The following is a 13117-nucleotide window of genomic DNA, read 5'->3' on the forward strand; positions in this document are numbered from 1 at the left end:
CAAGCTGGTGACCCCACAGGCCAGTTTCAGCCCATGGAGCTACTATTATTGGCCTATACTATCTTTCAAAAATTTCAAATAAGTTGCTAACATTTAAAATTTCAATTATTTTGGAGCATAGCTCAGATTTCTGGATTTTCTTGAAAATAATCCAAAGATGTGGCCCAAGAAGCCCTACACAGCAACAGCTGGTTGGCCCTGAGCTGAGGTTGACTCTATGAGCTGAGCACGTGCCCACCAGGCCCCTGTATTCCCATGCCCTCTTCTGCCCTGCGCCTGGTTTATTTCATGCCTCTGTCTCTCCAGGAGGGCCCCTGCAGGCATGTGGGCTTGTAACACCCTGCCACGATCACCACCACCCCCTTTTTACTGGTGGACAAACTGAGGCTTACAGAGGAGAACCGTCCTGCCTAACAAGAGGTAGGGAATTTGTGACAGAGCGGGTCTCCCAATGTCCAGGGCAAGACTCAGCTCGGCCCTGTCTAGAAGGAAGTCTAGAAGGTGGGTTACTATCTGCCAGCTACAAACGTGTCTAAGGTGAAAATTAGATTTTTCTGCTGGCTCTGAGTTTGCTAGCTTTGTACTAGCTCTTTACAGAGGAAATGGAGAGAAGAGAAACAGCTCTGCAGAGACAAGGAGAAAGTCTCCCCAGACCCTCTCCCTACACTCTGCCACCCCTGCCAGCCCACAGCCATGCCCAATGTGCTCTAGGGATACTGGGGAAGGGAAGGCTGAAGGAAAAGAATCAAGGCGCTCAACAGGACAGATCAGCAGGCTGCCTGACTTCACAGCTGGCGATTCTGCAACACAGACCAGCAGAGAATATTGGCCAGGCCTGGGCCATGTAGCAAGAAGCAGTCTTTGCGACTGACTCACTATGTGACTTTGTCCAAGTCACTTAACCTCCATCTGTATAATAAGGGAAATAGCAGCATCGGTAGGTTAAACAGGCTACAACAAAGCACTTAGTATAGTGTCAGGCACATAGAAGGGATGTCACGAAGCAGTGGACCACTCCTCCTGCTCTGCTTCCTAACACAGTTACCCTCCCAAGACTACACTCCTCAGCCTGGTGTCCAAAGACATCTTCAGCCTGCACCTCCAGCCTCACTCTCCACTCCCTAGTAGTGAATCGGCAACTCTGCGCCTCACCTCCACCAAACCCAGCCTCCAGGCCTTTGCCCCTGCAGTGAGCCTGACTCAGAGCTCCATTCCCCAAACGCCCCTCCTATTCCAGGCAACCCAGCCCTAGAGGCCCAGCCGGATCAGTGTGTCCAAAACCTCCCCAGACCTGGGAACCTCTCTGCACTCTGAGCCCAGCCCCTTCATTGGCTCAGAGGAACTCGGTCCTGTACTTTAACATTCCGTTTGATGATATCCTCCGTCCTTAGCATCTTAAAAGACCAAAACACAAAACACAGCTCACATGTGTGGCTCTTTTAGGGTACAGGAGGTACTTGTAGCAGCCAAGTGCCCAGCCTCTCTTCTTCTGATACCAGCACCCCAAAATTCCTTTCCAGGAGTGATCCTCTCCCCAAACTGTGGTCTTGGCAAGACTGCTGAACATGAGCCCCGAACACTGCCAGGCCAGGCCTGGCCACAGGGTCAAATCCCCACCAACTAGGTCCCCTCTCTCTGGGTACATGGATTTCCAGTCTTGCAAAATTCTCAAGCTGGCTGGAGCCACCCATCCTGGCGGGGTCCCCAGAGAGCCTTGAGCAGATCTTGCTAGAAACACCACCCACCCACCCCCACCTGCCCACCACCCCATTCCCGACCAGAGCTAGCTGGGTTCCCACCTTTTCCCAGCCAGTCTTTTGGCCCAACTTCAGATACAAGAGTTTCCTTCTGATGATTCCTTTTCTGCTGAAGTTGGCCAGAGGCAATTTCTATTGCTTACACACACGGAGCCCTGACTGATTCTCTAAAACCCCACATCACATATATGCTCACCCCTGCCCCCCAGGACTGAACCCACAGACACCCAGTCCCACCAGAAGGATTCACGAGCACCTGTTCTGCATACCCAGGGAGGCCGAGGCCTCACACTTTCGAGAAAAGCCACACTGCCACCTGCTTGAGTAACGCAGCATCATTCCTCCTGTGTCAGCAGTCACGGCATCCGATGGAGCCGAGGAGCCAAGCAGGGGCGTTGTCTCGTTTGAAATAAGTAAATAAAGGCAACAATGAGACATAACTGAGCAGGCAATACATAAAGCAGGTTATTTCTGCAGATGCCAAAAATTATAATAAAGCACCTATGGAGGATAAACGTGGTGAGCGCTGATCTACAGTCAATACCCAAAAAGCAAAGCGCTTACTGCGCACCAAGAAACCACTGGACAAGGTAACCACAAAGAGCAGTGCCCGGGAACCATGCACCCAGCCACGCGCTTAGACAAGGCCAAACTCAACCTCCAGGAGAGCAGGGAAGGTCTTAGCCGGGAGAGAAGGATGTGCAGACATCAGTCCGGGAGGAAAGGGAAGAGAGCGATATCTAAGAAGAGACTCTTTAGAAGCACCCTGAGGCTAAGTTGCCAGCATCGTCTCTCCCCAGTACCACAGGGACAGCCCCCACACTGGCCCCCCTGCCTCTGCCTCATCCCCTGGCTCTGTCCCCAGCAGCGAAGTCGGATCCTATCATCCAATGCAACCCCAGCATCTCCTCACTCTTACCGTTCTGACCTCCCCTCCTGATGCCCTCCTCACTGTTTCCAGAGCAGGCCTCGACAGTCCCACCGCAGGGCCTGTGCAGACGCTGCTCTCTGCCTGGAACCCCTTCCTCATGATGCTCACCCGTCTTGCTTCCCCCTCAGGTGTCTGCCTCCCCCGTCCCTGACCACTGTGGCCAAAGTCACCTTCTTCATCACTCTCTGTTCCCTTTCCATTCATTGTTCTCCATAGTTCTCCCAACCTGAAACCACATTCATCATCTGCTTATCGTGTCTCCCCCAACTAGAATGGAACTGCACAGGGGCAGAACTTTGTCTGTTTTGCCCAGGACTGAATCCTCAGCACCTAGAACAATGGTCAGTACATAACAGATTCACTCATTCATTCAACCATAGCTTAGGAATGAATGAACAAATGAACACCCCTGAGAAAAAAATGCAGTGCGTTCCAGGAATGATGGCTTTCTGGATGATTCATACGGCAGGACGGTTAAAGCTTGGTCTCTGAAGACTGCGTGGGTTCCAATCCCAGCTCCATCACATTATGGCTCCCAGTCCTGGGCTAAGTATACCCTCTCTGGGCATCAGTTTCCTCATCCGTAAAGTGGGGATAATCACAGCCCCCTCCACAGTGGGCTTCAGGGAGGAATAAATGCATTAACACCCGGTAAGTCAATTAGGACGGTGCCTGACAGGCTGTCAGCGCCCAAGGTCATGACTTTTGCTTTTGCTATTGCTACTCTGCAACCAACTTTAGATAGTGGTAGAATAATCAGGAGGCCCTCTTGAATGGGATATTTGCACAGAAGAGGTCCCAGACAGAGTTGTGTGTGACATGGGAGCAGAAGATCCAGGTTTGAGCCAGGCTCTGCCACTCATACGCTGTACAATTTCAAGGAATGCACAGCTTCTCTGCCGACTAAGTCAGGGCCAAAGTACCAGTCCCCGCCTCATGAGGCTGCTACAAGGCTCCAGATTGGATCGGGGATGTGAACGCAATTTTGGGAAGACAGGAGAGTGAATCAACACATCACATCTATTAGTCACTACATTTGCAAAGCAGCCAAAGTCAAAAAGCCAGGGTTCAGCGGTGCCACCTCCATCACAGCCGCAGAGCACCCAGATGCCTTTGGAGACGTCAGCAGTGCTTTCAAAGCCTCAATTACAAGGGCTGGGAGTGTCACGGGGTGTCACTGCTTCTCACATTTCGGTCACAATATCATCCAAAGGCTGAGGGTGACACTGGGAAAATTACAGTAATTACTCTGCAGGAGGGCAGGCCACAGGAAGTTGGCTGCTCTAAAACCTGGGGTGAGATTTAACTCCCTGGGAGTTGAGAGAGGTCTCGAGGGAACCTCTGCCTCGCATCCTAGGACCCGGGAAACGGTGCCCATGCCAGATGTAATGAACCCACGGCTCATCAAACCAGGCAGGCAGGAAAGTCTGGTGGGTAAGAGCACAGATGTCAGGTCAGACCAGTCAGCTCTGCCCCGCAAGGGGCCAGATATTGTCCTGAGAGACTTCACATTCTGGGGAATGGAGACAGTTCGTGAATAAGTGAGTGAATCAGACATTTATAGAGAGCTGGGTGACATGTGCTACGAGGGAGCAACAATGACACTGTGTGTGGAACGGAGCCAGGGCTCTGGTCAGACCTCTTAAGAGGGGAACCCTGAGCTGAGATCTAAGAGATGTTACGTAGCCTGCCATGGAGAGGGGCTTGGGCACGTTACCTCACTTCCCTGGGCCTCAGTTTCCTCACCTGTCAAATGGGTATGTTATCACACCAACTCCATATGGTTATTGCGAGTGTCTGATGAGTTAATGTGTAAAAAGCACAGGGTCCTGTCTGTAAGTAGAGCTCAAGCAGAGGTGGTTTGGAGGCAAGGAGTGGGGGACAGTGCAGCCTCCGTGCCAGGCACTCTCCTAGGCACCAGGACACCACAGTGAACTAAGGCAGATAAAAATCCCTACCCGCGTGGAGGTTACTCTTTAGTACACTTGGCCTGGACAGCCAAGTTGACATGTTTCTCTTCCTTCGGGCCCACCACACTCAGGGACCCAGAGGAAGAAGGCCAGCCCCAACCTGCTCCACACAGCCCCAGACCCGGTGATCGCTGCCTGCTCATCTTAGAGAAGGAAGCATCCAGCACCTCCAGTTGGTACCATCTCCCCACAAGCTGGATTCCAGCAGCATCCCTTCCAACTCCGCTCTGGCTGGAGCTCCCAACCGCTGCACAGTTGGCACCTGGGACTTGTGCGTCATGGTGGCTTTACCTGGGTGGATTCCAACATCTGGTGTCTATACAGCCCCCCTACCCAGATCCGGGGCCCCAAGTCATGTGCCATCTTGGGCCACTGGGCAAGGGCACAGAGAGCCAGTGACCAGGCCATCTCCAAGGGAGGCTAAATGGAGAGATGGAAAGGGAGACACTGCAGCCTGTTAACACAGCAGTTTCTGCATGAACTTCCCTGGGAAGCCAGGCGGGCAAAGCTGGAGGAATGCGGGCCTCAAGACAAGTGGAATTTCTTTTAAAGAAATATTCAGCTATTAAAACCCAGGCTCTCAGGCCACATCAGGCATGCCAAGTGGGGCTGGCAGATCATCAACAGCGTGGGGGCGAGACAAGGAGGACGAGGCTGAACCCGATAGGCATCAGGATGAGAGATGCTGTGGGGGGGGGTGGGCCAAGGAGCTTAGGCTGCTGAAGTCACAGCATCACCAACCCCACCTCCAAGGGTACCCAGGACTGGAAGCTGCCTGTCAGCACCTCGTAGCATTCCTGACCATACCTAACAGAGCAATAGGAAGAAACACTGGGCTGGAAGGAAGTGAACCCCCAGTTTTCAGGCTGACTTTATGACCAGTCCCCCCTGGCTTGCCCACTGGTATTCATCCAAGCTTTATGGAGAGCCAACTATGTGCCAGGCATGGAGCTTGAGGGTGTCTCAACCTGAGCACTGCTGACATTTGAGGCAGGATGACTGTCTTCAGCAGGGGCCGGCCTGTGCACTGTAGGATACAGAGCAGCTTCCTTGGCCTCTACCCACCCCTTGCATCACACCTAAGGCCAGCCCCACTGTCAGCCGGGAACTGGACCATAGCTGCCCACCAAGGGAAGGGACCAGCCAGAGGCTTCCACCTCCATGAAAGCACCAGCACCCCCACAGGCCCCCCTCCCCCTGCCCCCACCGGGGCTTCCCGAGCCCCGCTCAGCTCAACACAGAGCTGCTTTCCAACCTTTGCTATTCTTGTCTGGGACATATTATCAAAAATAATGATTATCATGATAGAAGGCACTAGATCAATCATTGTCCCAGTTAGCCCATTTAGTAAACGGGAAGCTGAGGCTCAGACCTGCTGAGTCATCAGCCGGTAAAGCATGGAGCTCCATCACAACCCCTGTTTCCAGAGGGCCAACCCGTTTCCCGAGGGTGGAAGCCCCCACTGCACACTCACAAAACCTGTCAGCCCCAAGGCTCCCAACTGCTCATCCTTTTTTGCAGGGGGAGGGAATGGGGGAGAAAAGACTAAGGAACATTTTGCCATAAGCCTTCCCCTGCCCCAGGTGCCAGCAAAAACTCAGAAATCCTGGGAACCCTCTCGTGGAGAGGGCCTGCGGCTAATGAGGAATAGGATGGGGAAAACGTAATGAGCTGCTTACAAAGGCTCTCGAGCCAGCAGGGGGATCTGCAACCCTCCAATTCGTCAAAACCTCCTTCCAAGCTGGAGGCAGGGAACACAGGGAGGGGCCGAGGGCCCCGCAGAAGTAGGGAAGGGGGTTGAGGGACCCACTCCACCCTGAGTTTGAGATGGGAAAGCCATGGAGCTCACACATTATGACTAAGAGGGAACCAGGAATGCCAGCACCTCCGGGGAGCCTTTCTAAAGGCCACACCCCAAAGCACCTCCACGCTACCCCGTCACTTGACTCTACAGTCTGAAAGCGAGGTCACAGGAGCGGTGGGCCAGCTCGGGGCCAACACAGGGGTGCATCAACACAGCCCCCACACACTCCCACACCCCAGCCCACCTGGTTTTAAACAACATGAAACCCAGACAGAATGAATCCCTCAGCAAGACAGAAGCCATCCAAAGACAGAAATTCCATAGCTGTCCCAGAGCCCACAGTGTCTGGGGACCCACAGGCCAGGCTCTTTCTTTGCAGGATGAAATGAAAATTACCAGAGACCTAGGCCACTATGGCCCAAAGGTCTCAGTACAAGAGACATCAACTTGTCATGGTGAGGCAAACGCTTCCCCACCACTTTTCCTAGCCTGGCCCCAAAAGGCGAATGAGGAATCAGAGGCCTGGGGTCCCCCTCTCTCACACACACTCATTCCATTATTGCCTGGGCCCCCCCAGGCAGCCCTACCACCCCCACTGACGCAGAGGAAAACTGAGTCCCCGGGAGGCCACGCAGAAAGTGCCAGAGCTGGGAGCCCCTCCACTGCCACCTGGGGCCCACAGCTCAGGAGTCACTGGGGAACAAGGCCTGGGGGGGCGGGGCACCAAGAAGAAGGCCACCCACACAGGCCACAACCTGACCAGAGAAGCTCGGTTTTTCCTGCAGCCCCACCACAAACGCCGGCCCCTAGGCTCCCGCCTGCAGCCCAACCCCCTGAGGTTCGATATCGGGGACCAGGGGCTCCAGACACAGTGCACAACCACTGCCAAACAGTCACACTCAAGCTGCCTGGCCGAGAGAAAGGGACCCACGGTGAGACCTACCTGCCCGGAGGTGAGCCAGAGCCTCAGGAAGACTGAGTTCTGATGGCTCCCGGCCCAGGTGTGAGCCTTTTAACAGCTGACTCTACGGTCTGAAAGCGTGGCCACAGCACCTGGGCCTCTAGTTTTAAATGGCCCAGGGGGTGGGGCCTGGTCTGTGCTTGATGAGGCGATGGTCAGCGGAGGAAAAGAAAGTAGCCATCCTTCCTTTCTGCGTGGACCAGCGACAAGACCCGTGGTCTAGCAGTCAGTGGACCTGCCACGAATTTGCTGCAGGACCTCAGAGTCTCAGGCCCCGGAGCCCTACATTTGAAGGCTTGGACTTTCTGGGATGGGGTTATTCATCTCCACCCCGGGTCCCGGGAACTCAGTTATGCCGGACTCCAGGCAGAATTTCCAGCACCAACCATCTCACGCCTCTCCCCAGCCACCAGGAGGCCACATTTGCTCCCAAGGGGTCTTGTTCTCAGTATCTTGAGTAAGGTGAACGTTAGGGGTTGGCCTTTTAAAGCCACATTCCTCCAAGAAAGCAGGAGCATCTGGGATCCAGGTGACCTCAGGTGAGCGCATGGACCCCCGAGACCTTCCCACGACCTTCCCACCTGAGATGAGAAGAAACCCACGATGTGATCTCCCTCCCTAGATGCTGGACGCATTAGAGCTAAGTCATGTGTTAAGAACAGGGCCGGGCGTGGCAGCTCACGCCTGTAATCCCAGCACTTTGGGAGGCCGAGGAGGGCGGACCACCTGAGGTCAGGAGTTCAAGACAAGCCTGGCCAACATGGCAAAACCCCGTCTCTACTAAAAATACAAAAATTAGCTGGGCATGCTGGTGGGTGCCTGTAACCCCAGCTACTCGGGAGGCTGAGGCAGGAGAATCACTTGAACCCAAGAGGCAGAGGTTACAGTGAGCTAAGATGGCACCACTGCACTCCAGCCTAGGTGAAACAGGAGACTCAGTCCCAAAAAAACCAGAACAAGGTTGGGCCCACATACCCAAAAGCCTGCCTTCTCCGTGTTCCTTTGGTAATTAATTGTCCCACTTTAAAGTCGAAGATATGGAGGCCCAGCAAGGTTACCTGGGCGGATCACACAGAGTCTATGCCAACAAGAGCCTGGCCCAGGGAGACCACTGCCTGCATCCAGTAAGCGGCCCAGCTCAGTCCCCGGAGGTAGAAGGAAGGGAAGCAGGTAAAGCAGAAACATGCATTTATTAAGTCACTGCTGCATGCCAGGCACTGTGCTAGGCCCTTTTGCATCTAAGATCTTTCTAAATGCCACAATGGCCAAGCACAATGGCTCACACCTGTAATCCCAGCACTGTGGGAGGCAGGCAGGGCTGCTTGAGCCCAGGAGTTTGAGACCAGCCTGGGCAACATACATAGCAAGACCTTGTCTCTACCAAAAAAAAAAAAAAAAAAAAAGATTTAAGCCACAATGACCCCTGTCCCCGAGTACGCATACATACAGTAGCTCCTCTTTCCTCCCTCTGCAGTGAAGCACCCACCCCCACCAGCCTGGCCACATTCTGGGCCCAGACAGGGATAGGGACCTGGCTCCTTCCAATAAGGACTTGTGCTACCTTATTTAAAATCACTGCCGCACATAATTAGAGGCACTTAACCCCTCGGATCCATCTTTCTCCTCAGATCGGTTTTATAGCCAGTAATAACTCTCGTAAATTCTTCAACAGATGGAAATTTTATTTGACTAATCATGGCCGCTTGACTTGCTGGGGCACAGCAGCTCGGGGCTTGGACAGGCAAGATGCCAGCTGGGGTGATTGTCAGGGGGCTTGGCAAAGTGCCCAGAACCCAAGGCCACCTTGTCCACCCACTCCTCTGAGGGATGCCACAAGAAGGCATCAGAAAGTGCCCAGCACTGCACAGCAACGGGCAGCTGTGCCCCACCTTCTGGGTCCAGCGATGTCTCTGAGCAGGGCACCAAGACCCTTTGCCACCCCCCTGGGCTCTTGGACTGTGAACACATAATGGCTAGCACCAGGGGGAAGCTAGGACATCCTGCCTGAAACACCTAAAAATGGCAGTCGTGTTGGCTGCCACCACTGTGCATCTGCTCCATGCCAGCCCCATGCCAAGTGCCCCTCATGCATCATCCCACTCAGTCCTGCCAACGATCCTATGCACACCTGTGAAAAACCCATTTCACAGATTACGAAAAAGACGATGGAGCAAAGTCCCACACCAAGTCACCAGTTTGAGCTGCCACCCTCATCTGGGGAATTGAAGACTGGCATCTCCCCTCCCATTCACTCCTTCTAAGATCCACATCGAATCCATCAGTGTTACTTAAAACAGACCCACAAAACTTCCAGCAGCTCCTCAGCACCCTCCAGACAAATTGAAAGCCCTGTGGCCTGGCCTTCCCAAAGGAACCTCATTCGAGGTATTTATCCAAGAGATATGAAAACGTATCACACAAAAAAGCCCATCCACTCAAGAATACATGTCACAGATTATTCATAATAGCCCCAAATTGCATACTGTGGCCAGTAGGCACAATGGGCATCACTCTGCATCCTATTAGGAGGGGGAAGCTGCGCAGTCATTTAATAGGTAAGTTTCATATAAAGGATTATTAACCATAATGGGAGGTGGAATTAACAAGAAACTGGCTAGAAAGAAGGAAAGGGAACTCTGAAGAATATAGGTTTAGGAGACAAAAGGAGCAGCTGCTGCCCCCCAGGGCTGAAAGAGACCCTCAGAAGCAAGAGTCCCCCGCCCCACCCAGTGCTGAGTTAGAGTATCAAGCAAACACACCTTCTCTAGGGCTGACATCCAGCCCTCAAGGAAAAGGCTTCTACTCCAGTGCTATGGCAGAGCCCCTAAAGAACAGCTCTTCAACCTGAGCTGAGAGAGTGCCCAAGGAGGAGCCTCCACCCAGAAACAAGCATCCTCCCACAAACACCCATGAGGGCTGATATCCAGGCCTTGCTGAAGAGGGTATGGCTGTGCCTCACTACATGGGGGAGGGCGGGGGGAAGTTGGTCTGGTGCACACCAGCAGAACTTGCAAGAAAGCCAACCTGTAAAACTTACCAGAAATCTGCCCTGCAGGGTGCCACAAAAGCTGCTTACAGGAGGTGTCTCACCAGAGGCACCCACTACAAAACTGCCTAAAATAAGGTGCTGCTGGCCTCTGCTAAGCACGGCAGCAGCCAGCACTGAGCGGCTGCACGTGCTGCAGGAGCAGGCCCTGTGAGCACGTGGCAACCAGGAAGCAGAAGGTCCCTGCTGCAGAGGCTCCCCAGCGCCCTCTACTGGCAAAGCCCAGCTTGCTGCCTGGACAGGCAGAAAATTTAAAGGGCCCAGATCCATTTTCACCAGGCAGGCAAGAAGGGTGATTGGACACAGAAAAGCAATAATTGATAACCAGAAAAGCCCATCTCTTTGACTACTTAGCTTCCATATGAATCCTCCTGCACACCACTGAAGTCCTGTACAACAACGCAACTGCGTATTTCTATCTAAGAAGATGCAGCTATCATTCTTGTAAGTTCTCACTCACTCCCCAAAACAAGGAGACTAATAGGCTCAGGAGTCATCGTGGACTATATGTATTACGACTTAAATACTGATCACAGTTCCATGGAACATTCTGTCACCTAAAGACTATAAAGTCGACTTCCAAAAACTTGCATATAAAACAAAAATGGGAAGAAGAGAGAAGAAAATGGATAATAACCAAGTGTGCTTACTCTAATTGTTTATTCAGGAGCTCAGAAAATAACTTCGGGGTGGTCATGGACCAAGCAAATCTACTGTGAGTCAGACTATGGCTAAGACTCTATCCCTGACCATCATAAGCCCCACTTTGACTTATGAGCCAGAGTGGCATTTTACATCCCCAGGAACCAGCATCAGTTCAAAGTGAGTGCCAAGTAACTCCAGAACTGTCTGGGTATGTCCATTTCCCCATTATTTTGGTAAATGGTCACAGGTCCCTTTGGAGGAAGGTTAGGAGGAAGATTTACAATAAGTATTTATGGCAATGATGCAGGCTCCTTTCTCAAGGGGACCCAGCCACCCAGGGATTCTGGGTCTGTGAATTGACTTACGGTCTGGAAACTGGATGAGAAGCCATGACTATCAATTGCCAGGTTTTGGCTACCGGGCCTAGAACTTTCTATCACATATAAAAATACATGAAATAATACTCTAGTAGGCTGCCCACTTATTTCATTCCCAGAGACACTCTGATCAATTCACCACCACTAGAAATCCCTAGGGGCAAAGGCATTCTGCCTGCCCATACATTCCTGCTACCCTTTCCAATGTGTGCCCACCTTGTCCTTGACAGTGAAGTGCTGCCCCTAGGTATCTGCTACTCCAGGACCCCCTTATCCCCACTGAAATCAGGGAGCCCATCTCAATGGAGGCAGCCTCTATATTCACAGTGGCCTACAAAAGAGAGCAACCACCATGCATTTCAAGGACAAAGGGGCTCCCTCATTAATGGATCTCTCTATGTCTCTGTCTTTGGGTCTTTCTTGTGGAACATAGGTGGTGGCAGCAGGGGAGTGCAGATTAGACATGATACATGCAGTCCAACATTGCAGTCTCCCCAAGCCTTTGGATTCCGTCTTCCACATCATGACATCACAACCCTCATTAACTGCAGGTTACTGTCAAGTCCAAGTTTCAGTCAACCAACCAAGCTGTTAGAGCCACCTCCAGCTGTAGAAGCTAACAGCCAAATTCAGAACCTCTAATGAGTGTGCCCCTATCAATGCATCCAGCCCAGTCTAGTGTTACATTCTGCCTTCCTGGATCTAAAACCCTTAGAATCCACTCCCATACACGTCACCAGTATTGTCGTTCTTTTTCTGTTTCCTCCTAGGTCCGTGTATACCCATCACCGTGGAACATGCTGAGATTTGACCACAGCTGGGGCTAGTGACAACAGCAGGTGGCTGTGATGAGTCTTGAGAACAGCATCTGCTCCAGCCGAGATTATCACAGGGTTTCTTAACAGAGGAAGAGCAGTCTCCTCCGGCACTGCGGAGGGCAAGGTATTTCCACTTGATAAGTTGTAGGGGGGGTAGAGGGGGTGGGCTCAGAGTGACTTGCAGTTTAAATTGTCAGTTTCATCGGAGTCCAACAACTGTCCCCACTCCATGTTTCAGCACCCCATTCTTTCATGATTCATGCCCTAATTTGTCCAGATGTGATTCCAACTGTTGTCATAATTCAGCAACCAGCACAATTAAATTTTTTGTTTGATTTTCAGCAGTCTCAGCCTTGTGGCTGCAAGAAATAAGAACTTCCTTAAGGGCTGCCATGGAAGCTGTCTGATTCTCAGACTGTGGCTCGAAGGAAGAGTTAATGGACCTGGGATTGTCATTTTCTATGTCATTATCTACACATTTTTCAAATTCTTATTATATTATTATTTTTTAGAGCTAGGGTCTTGCTCTGTCACCTGGCTAGAGTGCAGCAGTGCAATCGTAGCTTACTACAGCCTCAAACCCCTGGGCTCAAGCAATCCGCCTGCCTCAGCCTCCCAAAGTGTTGGGATTAAAGGCCTGAGCCACCATGCCTGTGCCCGGCCTGCCTATATATGTTTTAAATAGAGCATAGTATCTGGTTCCTTGAAGACAGGAGCCCTCAAAAGGATCCATCCCACCCCACAGTTCTCAAAGTCCTCATTATGGCCATACAGTCAAGTGCAGCACCACTCTGGCTCCCAATAGACG

At 52.2% G+C, this 13117-nt stretch overlaps 1 protein-coding gene and 1 long non-coding RNA gene across 3 annotated transcripts in view; one reads left to right on the plus strand and one right to left on the minus strand.

Annotated features, from left to right (window-relative positions):
• Window positions 1-13117, minus strand: part of ACTL8 (actin like 8) — a 73833-nt gene that overhangs the window by 59155 nt on the left and 1561 nt on the right. Inside the window, exon 1 of one of the 2 annotated variants that reach the window (XM_054494848.1) lies at window positions 10461-10613. The exons of the other annotated variant lie outside the window; for it this stretch is intronic. The gene's annotated coding sequence lies outside the window, so the exon portion shown is untranslated. Of the gene's footprint in view, window positions 1-10460; window positions 10614-13117 lie in introns of those variants that run through there. 2 annotated transcript variants of the gene reach the window in all.
• Window positions 12153-12957, plus strand: LOC129040387 (uncharacterized). Its single transcript, XR_008503605.1, has 2 exons — window positions 12153-12433; window positions 12652-12957. It is a non-coding gene; the product is annotated as an uncharacterized LOC129040387 (long non-coding RNA).

This window comes from Pongo pygmaeus, chromosome 1 (genome assembly GCF_028885625.2).
Source record: "Pongo pygmaeus isolate AG05252 chromosome 1, NHGRI_mPonPyg2-v2.0_pri, whole genome shotgun sequence".
Lineage (NCBI taxonomy): Eukaryota > Metazoa > Chordata > Mammalia > Primates > Hominidae > Pongo > Pongo pygmaeus.